This window comes from Protomyctophum parallelum, assembly GCF_964188405.1.
Source record: "Protomyctophum parallelum genome assembly, chromosome: 7".
Taxonomy (NCBI): domain Eukaryota; kingdom Metazoa; phylum Chordata; class Actinopteri; order Myctophiformes; family Myctophidae; genus Protomyctophum; species Protomyctophum parallelum.
Genome location: NC_139705.1, coordinates 32,735,437 through 32,748,955, shown reverse-complemented (window position 1 = coordinate 32,748,955; position 13,519 = coordinate 32,735,437). Strand labels below are relative to the sequence as shown.

General features: G+C 52.2%; 1 protein-coding gene across 1 annotated transcript in view; it reads left to right on the top strand.

Moving 5' to 3' along the window:
- Nucleotides 1-13,519, top strand: part of epha2b (eph receptor A2 b) — a 42,682-nt gene that overhangs the window by 10,245 nt on the left and 18,918 nt on the right. The gene's annotated exons all lie outside the window — the stretch shown is intronic.

The following is a 13,519-nucleotide window of genomic DNA, read 5'->3' as shown; positions in this document are numbered from 1 at the left end:
TCACGTCATATCTCCTAGCTGTATTATTATATTCTGTAGTGTTTTAGTGGTTCACGTTGTAAGTCATGTGCATGCATGCCTGGCCTTGTCATAACGGTGGCCATTATTATTTTTCCATGAACACACAGGATTGGGTGATGAGGCTAACTGATCATTAATGTTTGGGTTCGCTTTGTCACAAAGAATCGTGTTTGTCACATTGAATATGTGAATTACCAGCGGCGCTATAATTTCCTGCTCACTGCTCACTTTTGTGAATCAATTCTGAACACTGCTTTGTGCGTGTGTGCTGTGCATGCGTGTGTCTGCACCGTGTTTGCGTGTGTTGGGAAGGGGGGGATATTTCCCCTCTGTGACATTCCTGGGCCTGGAAGCCAACGGGAGAGTGGGGGACAGGGGACGGTGGGATGGTCTATCGTGTCCACCACCACCACGATGTGGAGAGTATTGTATTGTATTGTGCTGCCGGAGTGTGTGAGGTCAGCACTTTCCTTCCCCACGTCAGTCAGTCACCACCGCCGTCCCGCGAGCTCGGCCACCAGCAACAGGAAACCGGAGGTCACCTAATCCCCACAGTGACTCCCCCCGACCCGTCGGCTCAGGGGTTTTCATTGTGGGCCCGCGGCCGGCCGCTCGGCAGCCTCATTCATTCAACCGCTTTGATTTTAGTTTTTTTTCTTTTTGCCCTGCTCCAGTGTTGTTTTCGTCGACTAATACTATGACGAAAAGTGTTCGTCGACTATACCTTTTTTAACAGACGAAAACTAAATAGAAACTAGATGAAAACTAAGCTATGGTGACTAAAACTAAGACTAAATATATCGACAATTTCGTGAAGAAATAAAAACTATACTGAAATGTTAGGAAGGGACTAGTGGACAAGAGATCCAGTATAAGTCATTTTACACTTGGTTGCATGCTGAAAATAGCTTATCTACAAGCTCACAACGCGTCCTGCTGCGACACGTTGTGAGCTTGTAGATCGGCTATTGTCAGCAAGTGTAAAATCAGCCAACACATTTTACTAAAACTAGACTAACACTAAAACATTCCAGGTGACTGAAATGTGACTAAAACTAAATGAAAACTATTCAAGAGACTATGACTAAAACTAAACTTGCTGCCAAAAACAACACTGCCCTGCTCGAGATATTTGGTATTTGTACAACCAAATGTCTTTACATCGTTAGGTAAACCAGGAAGCAGACCAGAAGTCATCAGAATCCAAGTGGTATAGGAACTGGGGTTTGTTGTCTTTTCTGCGTCACCTGGCTGTCTGTACTGGACCTGCCAGCACCATGCCAGTTCAGACCAAAGCCAGATGTGTCTTGGTAACCATGACTGGGGTCAAAGTGCACCACAGAGGAGTCTTATTGGAACGCGCTCCAGACGCCCTGTTTCATGTCAGGCAATTTATTAACCGCTTTCCAATGTGGCCGCGCGGCGCTATTCTTCTGGTCATAGGTGGAAATTGTCAAAAAATGTGGGAGGGGGGGGGAGAAACAACAACACAAAATACCCACACACTCACTCCTTTGTCTCTTCACCGTGAGCCGCACGGTTTAGGTGAGGAGACAGAGAGAGAGGTGTGAGAGAGAAAAGGGGATTAGGTGGTGCATTTTATTGTGTTTGTTAACAACACAGAGATGAAAGCGCCGGGTGCAATTGTGAAACAGATGTAATGCCCTTACACAGCTGCTCCATCGGTCAGCTAATCCTTTTGACTAATGTGCCCTCCTCCTCCCTCCGTCGGCCCTTTACACCTTTTAACTACCTCGACCGTCGTCCCCTCCCCTCCCATACCTCGGCCGGTGACCCCTCTGGGCTCGCGTTACATGGTAAACCTAACCCCCGCCATCATGAGAGACCTTCATTGTTCCACACCAACCCCAACCCCCCTCCTCCCATGCTAATGACACGTTGTCATCCGGCATACAAACAAAAGTGACATGACGTATTGCGCTCGGACCTCGGCTCTGGAACAGCATTGCCAACTCTCGTGAGAGAAATGAGCCAACCCACCTCCAAAAACAACCCAAAGGCAAGCCAACTCTTGAGAAGTAAAAGTCAAATCTCCCCTCGAAGCCAAAACAATCCAAAACAAGGCCAATAATATGATCCTATAATGAAAAATTCGATGCATTTATCATTATAAATACTATGTATGGCTATAATAATGAATGTTTTGGTCCTTTATTATACTATTACACACATACTTGAGCCAGGCTCAATAAGTAGAGACAACAGACCGATTCTGTCACTTAAGGTGATTCACGCTCCCCCAAACCAATGCAATGGGTATTTATAGTATATACATCATGTTCGATTTTCAAAACAAGCCACTGAATATTTTAAACAAGCCCAAAAAACCACAACCCGCGACTTGGGGGAAAAAAACACTGCAACTCTGGAAAAACAGTCAAACACAAGCCAAAAGTTGCGGGAAATAAGCAGACTTGGCAACCTTGCTCAGGAATGAAAATAGGGGGGTTTGGGTTGGTGACAGGTTAGACCCATTCATTATGCGTGTGTATGTAAGTACCTGAAAATAGCAGCTTTTACTTGCCGAAATTAGCATTATCTTCAAAGTGCGAATGCGGCACTCTGATGTGAGTTTGGAGATCTGCTATTTTCAGTTCGGGACACTGGCGCACATAACTAAGTATAACTCGGGCATTAGACCCCATTCATTACTCATGATGTGTATTTAGAAATCGCTCTTGACGTCGCAACAACTCCTTTCACATTATAGAGGAGAGAGGCTCTTCTGGGGAGTTGTCCTCGAATACAAGATCAAGACGGATGGCATTTTCTCCTTTTCCTTTGCGTATTTATTTATTTTACTTGGGGTTTTATTTTTCCACCGGGGCGACCGTACTTCTGAATTTAACCTCCACCCCCGTGAAACATGCCACCGGCCTGGCCTGGCTGCGTTCGCTCTCTCCTCTCCTCTCCTCTCCTCTCCTCTCCTCTCCTCTCCTCTCCTCTCCTCTCCTCTCCTCTCCTCTCCTCTCCTCTCCTCTCCTCTCCTCTCCTCTCCTCTCCTCTCCTCTCCTCTCCTCTCCTCTCCTTCGCTCCCTTGCTGCTTGCGTCTGTTTGTTTTAGTTGGCCATCGACTCCCCTGTAAGCCGTGGACAGTTTAACTCACAACTTGCCCTGAGGCAGACGTGACCTTTTGGCTCTTAAAAGCCAAGATCCCCCCCCCCTTCCCCTCACCCCAACCCATCTCGCGTCATGGCCTTTACTATGTACTCCCCCCCCCCCCCCCCCCCCCCCCCACAAACCACCACTTAGTTGTGGAGCCCTGGTCGCAGATTTCTCTTGTGGAGCCAGCCACCATATTAGCCATTCATCCATCCGTCCGACCAGGCATCCATCAATGTCTCACATCTCATCCATCTTAAACTGGGCCGCTGACAAACCGGGGGGCCCCACTCACTGCAGAGCCTCTCTCGGGGGGCTCCCAGAATGTAGTCAGGTCCCCTGCACAATAAACAAACGAAACGTCCTGCCTCTCAGGGCACATGGTGGGGGGGGGGGGGGGGGGGGGTGCTCTCAAATGACAAACAGAGCCTCGATCTCTGGGGAGAGTGAACAGAAAAGGGATCTTTTCCTTTTTAAAGTTTGACGCATGAGACGTTGAGAGACGTTTGTTTATGAGATACGGATAAGGTTCTCCTCAACAATCCCCCCCCACCAGACGTTTCAGAGCAGTTTTCTTTTTTTTTTGTACAGTGGTTCTCAAACTTCATTTCAAGATCCCCCATAACTCTGATAGTGTACATATGAATCCATTGGTTCCGTTCATACACTCTCAGAGCTATACAGACCTTAGTCTATTATTCGGAACTCCCTCAAGGAACCCTGAGGACCCCACTTTCTGTTATTGGTAGGGGGAGGGGGGGGGGGGTCCCACAATATCTTGTGTCTCTCGATCACTCTCTCCTGTACCTCGCAATGCTTTGATTGGCTGCTGTAGGAAGGAAGCGCCGCGTCAGCCTCACACTTCCTGCTTCCTGTTGTGTCCAGCAACAATCCAGAGACAAAGCCCCCAACACACACACGCACACACACACACACACACACACACACACACACACCGATTCTGTGGAACCAGGAACATTCCTTTTTTTTTACCGGAAATTTACTCTGCCCTGGCATTGTCGAGGAATCCCCTCAGTACCCAGTACTATACCCACAGCCAATGCTTGATTAAGTTTAATTTGCTGTCAGTCAGTCTGACTCATTATGTGCATAATGCAGGAAAACGCATAACTCATCCCCCTCCTGTTTTTGGAAAGTGAAATGGGCTGAGACAGAGACGGTATACACTCTGGGGTCCAGCGGCCTCCTGTTGGGTGGTGTCCACCCTGGAATGCACTCTTGATTATAGAGAGACGGCTCACGGTGTAAGAAAGCCATCGTCCCCACAGCCGTGCCCGTGACCACGGCGCGTTGCAGCCTACCGTGTTACCGGCCCTGTAACACGCACACATGCACGACACACGCACACACGCACAGCCTGAGGCTAGACTTCCCTTAATGGTGTTAGAGATAACTGAGATTCAGGGTCAGGACCACACCCCCAATGCAGCCACCTCCACCTCCTATCAGCTATCTCCAATCAAGCCACCTCCACCCATATATAACCAGCCCATCTAACCACTGGCTCTCCCCTGTTCTCATTTCTTGTCACACGAGATACGAGAGAACACAAGCGTTCGTTTAAAAAATCTAATCTTTAAACTTCGACCATCTACCATGGACCAGGACGACGTCCTCAACCTCGCGGTGTCCGACGAGGACATATTCGGTGGTCCAAGCTCCGACAGCGACCTTTATTCATCTTTCGACGAAGACGAGCAGTACAGAGAAATATTTGAGATTCCCGAGTCACCCAGCAGCGTCGACACTTCGTATCTCAGCCCAACAACAATCAACCCGCCGGCGCCCGCCGTTCACGCCCCCCCAACCTCCTCTCTCCTCTCTCGCCAGCAAAGAGATGACAACTCCAGCTCCACCGATTCAATTTCAAACTTTCCCGGCCCACAGAACAGAGGCCGACCCACTCACCGTCTTCGCCGCTTTCCACCCCCTCCCGCACGATCATCACACAGGTTCGGTAACGTAGCACCAGCTCACCCCACTCGTAATGCAGCTCCACCCGTAATGCACTCCACTCGTACTCCCCATAGTCACCTCGCACCAACTAGAAATGTTTCCGACACTGTCATCTCAGACTGGACCGTCATCTCACTGCAGAAAGCACTTAAATCCAAAAGCATTAAATTCCACCGCTCCGATAACAAAGCTTCACTTTTCCTCGCTCTCACGTCCACCAGCCCACCACAACAACAACGTTCACGTTCCTCCCACCGTCCACTTCCTGGCGACGTCACCACGGCCACACACCCCGCGGCACCCGCACGTCATGACGTCACCACTCCCTCCTCCTCCATGCTAGCCTCTATGCACCACTCCCAGCAGCATCACTTCCAAGCTTTAGATAGGTTCCCAAATGCCCAAACGTTTATACCAGCCTCCGTATTTGACCACATCTCCACGTTGGCACCCCCCGCACCCCCCGCACCCCCCGCCACCTTCCAAACCCACGGTTATCACTCAGCCCCAGCAGCGCCCCCTATCGTCCACAGAAGCCACAGACAGCGGCCAGCCCCGCCAGGGACCGCCGGCACCGGGATGCCGGCGCCCCCTACTGACCGCAGAGGCCATAGACAACGCTCAGCCTCGGCAGGGGTCGCCGGCACCGGGATGCCGGCGCCCCCTACTGACCGCAGTGGCCATAGACACCGTCCAGCCTCGGCAAGGATCGCCGGCACCGGGATGCCGGCGCCCCCTACTGCCCGTAGAGGCCGACACCAGCCAGCCCCAGCAGGGACGGCCGGCACCGAGATGCCGGCGCCCCCTACTGGCCACAGAAGCTACAGACACCAGCCAGCCCCAGCAGGGACGGCCGGCACCGAGATGCCGGCGCCCCCTACTGGCCACAGAAGGTACAGACACCAGCCAGCCTCAGCAGGGACAGCCGGCACCGAGATGCCGGCGCCCCCTACTGGCCACAGAAGGCGACACCAGCCAGAACCAGCAAGGACAGCCGGCTTAGTGATGCCGGCGCCCCCTACCGGCCACAGAAGGCGGCACCAGCCAGAACCAGCAGGGACAGCCGGCTTTGAGATGCCGGCGCCCCCTACTGGCCGAGGAGGCCGAAAACAACCACCAAGGCCACCAGCGCCCCCCGTCGCTTATCAAAGCCGCAAGCGGCAGTCAGCTCCAGCGCGGTACTCCGAAGTTGGGTCCCTAGCGCCCCCTGCTGCCCGCAGAAGCCGCAGACACCAGTCAGCCTCAGAGGGGGCCGCTCCACTCGGAGGCTACAGCCACCGCTACACTGAACCCGCCGTCTCCTTCTACCACCACCAGCAGCCCCAAGCGGGGGTCCCCAGCACCTCATCCAGCCAGCAGCACCACCTTGGCAGCTTCGTAGCGCCCGGCACCGTGATGCCAGTGCCCCCCGCTCATTATCCATTCACACCAGCCCATTTCGCCCCGACAGGAAGTGCCAACTTCAACTTCCAGCCGAGCGCTCAGGCAGAGAACTCCGGCACCGGGTGGCCAACTGCCTCAGCGCCCCTCCCCCTCCACCAGCAGCTCCCCACTCAGTTCCCAGACCCAGGTCCCGCCATCCAACCCGGAGGGAACTTCACCCTAGCCACAGCCATGCCACCCTCTCGCCATCCCCAATCGTTCTCTTCCCGCCCATCTCCAGTGCCATCCAGCCTCCGTCAACAGATCCTCCAGGGTAAATACATAGACCTCGCCCTCCTCATCATGCCATCCATCTCCGATCCCATCCCAACCTCCCCAGACGGACGAAACACCGACAAGAGGAAACCCAACCGATCCAGAGAGCTCTCCCCCATCGAGTTTACTTACGCTTTTTCCCTCCTCAGAGACGTCATCTGCTCCCCGTACCCCGCCCGCCGCCAAGAGCTAGATGACTACATACTCATCGTTACAAACCTCGCCCTCCGCTTCGGAGGCGACGGCTTCTACAAATATCATGTCCAGTTCGCCTCCGAAGCCGCAGCCCGTCTCAGCCAGTTTAATGAGCAAACATACTGGGGAGTCCTAGACAGCGAGCTGTACTGCCGCACCTTCGCGGCCAGAGCCTCACTCCCCTGCAATCTCTGCCTGGCTCCATCGCATCCAGCTTCCACCTGCACTGTCCCAGCTCACGTCAACCCGCCTCAAAGCTCCTCCAAGGCTTACAACTCCCGCGCCTCCGCCTTCACACGCCTGTCGCCAGCCCCTCCATCCACCACCCAAGCCCAGATCCCCTCGCTCCTCAACACGTCTGCCAGCTCGTCCTCCGCCAATCCATCCATTAACGGAGTAGACAAGAAAGGCAGACCCACATTCACGAAAGGAGGCAAACCTATATGCAACAATTACAACGACGGAGGCTGCGGGATGTCTTCCTGTCGCTTCCTCCACATCTGCACCTACTGTGCCGGAGGCCACGCCCGTCCAGGCTGCGCCCACAACCCCGTCAAATTCGGTAAGCACCTCTCCACACCGGTCAATGTTCCAGCACTCGCTTCAGCCCTCCAAAACCACCCCGACCCCGCTTTCGTCCAATTCCTCATCCGTGGCTTCAGCGACGGCTTCCATCCCGGCGTCATAGCCGTACCTTCGTCCTCCTTCACCTGCAAAAACCTCCAGTCCGGCCTACAGGAGCCGGAAGAGGTGGATCGTCTCCTCGCCAAGGAAGTCAAAGAAGGGTTCATGATCGGACCTTTCGACCTCCCCCCATTCCCCACCTTCCGCATCAGCCCCCTCGGCATCGCCACAAGGAAATACTCCGGCAAAAAACGCATCATAATCGATCTCTCAGCACCACACGGCACCCCAGTCCCGAGCATCAACAGCCTAATCCCAAGCGAAGACTTCTCCCTCCGTTACGTCTCCATCAACCACGCCATCGCCCTCATCAAACTTGCCGGTAAAGGGTCCTGGCTAGCAAAGGCAGACATCGTCAGCGCCTTCAAAATCTTGCCAATCCATCCCGACTTCTGGCACCTCTTCGGCGTCCGCTGGAAGGGATCTTGCTACTTTGCAGTCAGGCTCACCTTCGGGTGTAAAAGCAGCCCCAAACTCTTCGACTGCCTGTCCGAAGCCCTTTGCTGGATCCTCACAAACACCCACAAAATTCCTTACCTAATCCATCTCTTAGACGACTTCCTCATCATCTCCCCTCCCTCTTCCCCACCCGCCGACGGCATCGTCACCCTCACTTCAGTCTTCAAGGAACTAGGAGTCCCCCTGTCCATAGAGAAAACGGAAGGCCCGTCCACATCACTCGAATTCCTCGGGATCACGCTCGACACAGTAAAATTTCAAGCCTCCCTGCCAAAAGAGAAGCTCGACAGGATAACCCTCATCATTTCCAACTTCCTCATCTCCACCACATGCACCAAACACCAGCTTCTCTCCCTCCTGGGCCACCTAAACTACGCCATCCGAATCATCCCCCAAGGTCAAGGGTTCATCTCCCATCTGCTCTCCATCGCCTCTTCCGTCCCATCCCTCACCGACACAATAACACTCAACCATTCAAGCCGTGCCGAGCTGTGTCTCTGGCGTCATCTCCTTGCCAATTGGAACGGCATTTCGTTCTTCTACGAAGATCGCCTCGCCCACCCCCTGGACATCAATCTTTTCACGGACGCCGCTCCTTCCGCCGGTTTTGGGGGCTTCTATAATGGCAGGTGGTTCGCCGAAAGATGGCCCCCGGAACTAGCAGGAGAATGCCTGGTCCCGTCCTCAGCACTCGCTGAGATTTACCCCGTCGTCGCAGCCGTTGTCTTATGGGGCCATGAGTGGTCCCGCCAGTCTATCCTCGTCCATTCGGACAACATTGCCGTCGTTGATATAATCAACAAAGGCCGCTCCAACTCCCAGTCCATCATGCCGTTCGTGCGCCGCCTCACATGGCACTCTGTCTCCCATCAATTCATCCTCCGCGCCGCTCACGTTCCCGGATATTCAAATGCCATCGCCGACTCTCTGTCTCGTTTCTCGTTTCAGAAATTCAGACGCTTGGCCCCGCTTGCAGACCCGCTTCCAACCCCGGTTCCTCCCTATTCGGCTCTGACGTTCAACCTGTGACCCCCGCCCTGCTCCCCTTGGTCAACTCCTCCAGGATCCTCATCATAGACAGTCTGGCACCCTCAACCCTCTCCTCCTACTGGACAGCCTGGCAAAACTACCGCCACTTCCACAGCAAATTCAACCTACCTTTCCCGACGTTCGACCTCATCACCCTAACCTGTTTCATCACCCACTCCCGTTCAGTAGCGCACATCGGAATCCCCTCCATCAGAGCCTACCTCAGCGGCATCGCTTTCTTCTCCAAGCTCCTAACCGGCAGCCCTGTCCAAATCACCAGCCATCCCCAAGTCCTGTCCCTACTCAAAGGGCTCCAACGCCAGGAACCCGCTCAAGCCCCCCGACGTCTCCCCCTCACTGCAGACCTCCTATTCATCTGCATCGGAACTCTCCGCTCCCGGTACGGCTCCCCGCACGTCAGCAGGACCCTAGAGGCCATGTTCCTCCTGGCCTACTCCGGCTTCTTGAGGTGCTCCGAATTCACCTCCTCCTCTCAAGCCTTCGACCCTCGCCGCAACGCCCGCATCTCGGACCTGTCGCCGTACTCAAGCGACACCCTGGTCTATTACATCAAGCACTCAAAAACTAACCAAACCGGCCCCAGCACACCCGTCTTCATCTTCAAAAACCAGTCCGCCCTAAACCCGTTCCAAACCCTCTCAGCCTACCTCTCCTACCGGAAGTCTCAGAGCCACTCTCCTTCCGATCCCCTCTTCACCTCCGAGTCCGGCCGTGTCGCTTCCAGACATTGGTTCCTCAAACACCTCCGCAACGTACTCGCCCTGTCCGGCATCTCCCCCACACACTACTCGGGCCACTCCTTCAGGATCGGAGCTGCCACCTCCGCTTCTCGCAACGGCATCCCCGACCACCTCATCCAAATCATGGGCCGCTGGTCCTCCCAGGCGTACCTACGCTACATCAGATTAGATCTGCAAGATCTGAAGGCCGCCCAATCCCGTCTCCTTAATGAGGCTTTGGGGGTCTGACGTGCCTCGGGAGCACGCCGGGTCCCCGAGGCTTCCCCACTCTGCTTAAACCTCGACGCCGCCGCTGGCCCGTCGTGGGCCATCCGTCATAACCTAACCATGCTTTCCTCCCCTATACATTTCAATAAATGGTTAAATGTTTCCATTGGTGGTGTGGTCCTTGATAGTGAAATGGTGTTAGAGATAACTGAGATTCAGGGTCAGGACCACACCCCCAATGCAGCCACCTCCACCTCCTATCAGCTATCTCCAATCAAGCCACCTCCACCCATATATAACCAGCCCATCTAACCACTGGCTCTCCCCTGTTCTCATTTCTTGTCACCCCTCCCCCCCACCCCATTTCTCATCCTACTCCCCCTACAGGTTCCTAAAGGGGGTCTGACGTGCCTCGGGAGCACGCCGGGTCCCCGAGGCTTCCCCACTCTGCTTAAACCTCGACGCCGCCGCTGGCCCGTCGTGGGCCATCCGTCATAACCTAACCATGCTTTCCTCCCCTATACATTTCAATAAATGGTTAAATGTTTCCATTGGTGGTGTGGTCCTTGATAGTGAATTCAGTGTGCCATGTGGCATCGAGGCTATACCCATTCGTAACAAGTGTGTGTGCATGCATTTCTTTTTTCCTCCTCCTTTCTGCCTTGCTTTGGCAGTTGAATGGTACCGCATTCTCCTTGTCTGCTGCCGGGCGGCAGTGAATAGCCATGTTAATGGGTTAGCTGGGAGTCTTTTTTTTCTTCGTCTTTTTTTGCGAGGGAAGGGAGGGGACAGAGGAATTCGGGGATTACGATGAGGAGGAGAGGTAGGGGAGTTGGGGATGTGAATCAGGGTTCAGGGCGGCAGCTGTTACCCCTACTCAATGGCACAATTCCGCCTCTCTCTCTCTCTCTCCCTCTCTCTCTCTCCCTCCCTCTATCTCCACTGTTTTCCTCAAGTCCCCCAGCAGGACTGAGTAACCCTCTCTCTCTCCGTGTTCCTGTCTCTTTCTTTCTTTGACCTTCTGTCTCTTCATCCCTCCATTTTCCGCCTCAGCCATCCTCTGCGTAAAGTCTGTGTTAACGAGTAGCTGTGGCAGCTATTGGTCAAACAGCTGCCGATGATGAAGAAAGCGAGGAGGAGAGGTCGTCTTGAAAGGACGAATGAGCCAACATGTGAGGCCGTCGGACAAAAGGTCACGCTTGGCTCTGGTACGCTGTCATCAACTTCAGCTAATCCTCACCTATCCCTTAACAACAGTCGGCTCCACTGAGATGCGGAGATGGTTGAAGTGAAACTTTTGGAGTCAATTGAGTAAATCCCCTGGATATGCTGGCCGGGGAGAGACGGTTGGCTCTCCGCAGTGTCGTCACTTGTGGCTTCTATGTGAACCTCGCTCAAAACCCCGACCACAATGAAAGCCGGGTGCAGATCAATGGAATACATGCCCTGAGAATATGATCTCGCCGCCGTTCTTTGGTTTCGTCTTGTAACTCGCCTTAACTCTTTGGATGCCAACGGTGAAACTGCCTGCCTGTCTGTCACTTACTTGACACGTTTCACCTCTTCACTCAGGTCACCACGGTTAAACTTCAAACTCGCCATCTGTCACACCTCTCGTTCTTTCCCCTTTGAATGCTTTCTGTTTCTGTCTCTAAAGCTCAGCGGTTGTCACATGCTGGCCCCCAAACTGACTTTCTGTAGGTCCTGCAGCACCCCATTTCAAACAATTCTGTATGGACGGTCGCGGATATAAAAACAGATGTGGTTTAAATTGTACTTGAAATATAAATTTAATATAATTTAACAACTAACAACAAACTCAAAAATACCCCCAAGATTAAACTTAGGTCTCAGACAGTAAATAAAGTACTCCAGCCTGCCATAATCACATGTAGATTTTAAGAGTTAATGCAAACCACATTTGTCATTCATTGACTAAAGAGCTTAATTGTGGATTTGCTTATTTCTAACCTAGTGGTGATATTGAAACATATTATTTTAGATTTGTATTGAAGAAAGTGAGTTAAGTATAGTGAAATTAAACAACTCCATTTGTCTGGGGACCCCTTGAAAGGACCTTCGGGGGATACCAGACCCTACTTTTAGAACCGGTCCGGTGTCAAGGCTGCTGCCATTTCTTTCCACTTCATTCTCAGTATCTGTACAACCGGACACTGGTTATGTAAAATTGTAAATATATGTATGCCTCATCATCTCTCTCTCGCTCTCTCTCTCTCACACACACACATACACACACACGCACGCACGCACGCACAAACACACTCTTGTTGCAACCTTGTATTCTTTGTTCTTTCAAACTAGTTTAGTGTGCTTCTGCAGTATGTGTTCATGTTAATCACCGGAAGTATTCATAGAAAAGTGTGTGTGCGTGTGCGTGTGTGTGTGTGTGTTCGGAAATTGAGGTATGAGAGAACAGGTGACAGGGAGATCACATAATCCATCTTCTGATGTCAATTTTACCCGCCCACAGGTGTGTGTGTGTGTGTGTGTGTGTGTGTGTGTGGGTGGGTGGGTGTGGTTGTCAGCGTGTGTAGGGTATGTGTGAGTGAGTGAGAGATCAAGTGCATTGCGCTTTGCATACATGTGGGTGTATTTTGTGCATACATGTGCACGTGGCTATGTAGTCTGTACATGCTTGTGTGTGTGTGTAACTATGTATGTGTACTGTACGTGTGAAATGGGATAGCTGTGTGTGTGTGCGTGTGTCTGTCTGTGTGTGTCTGTGTGTGTGTGTGTGTGGACATGACTGTAACAGTTAAAGGGAGGTCAGTCTTCTCATTTTCTCTCTCCTTTTGGCACGCTCGCCGAGAGATTTCACAGCGCATTAAGTTCATATTTCGACACCGCCACGCACAGCTGGATTCCGTACCTGCCTCCCTTTTATTCGGAGCTGGACGTGTGAAATTAGTTGTCATCTTATCTAAGCGATATAGTTTCAGCAGCCCCACACGGGGGTCTGTAAGGCAGAACATATATTAAAAAAGACAGTGGTGTAAAGTAACTAAGGGCATTTACTTAAGTACTGCACTTAAGTACAATTTTGAGGTGTTTTGTACTTTACTTGAGTCTTTCCAATTTCCAATACTTTTACCTCTACTCCACTACATTTCAGATATAAATATTGTACCTCTACTCCACTACATTTCAGATATAAATATTGTACTTTTACTTCACTACATTTCAGATATAAATATTGTACTTTTACTTCACTACATTTCAGATATAAATATTGCAATATTATTGCAACACATACATTAACCACATCAGCCCTATATAGCCTACATTTCGGCGATCTACAAGCTCACAATGTGATGCATTGTGAGCTTGTAGATCGGCTATTTTCA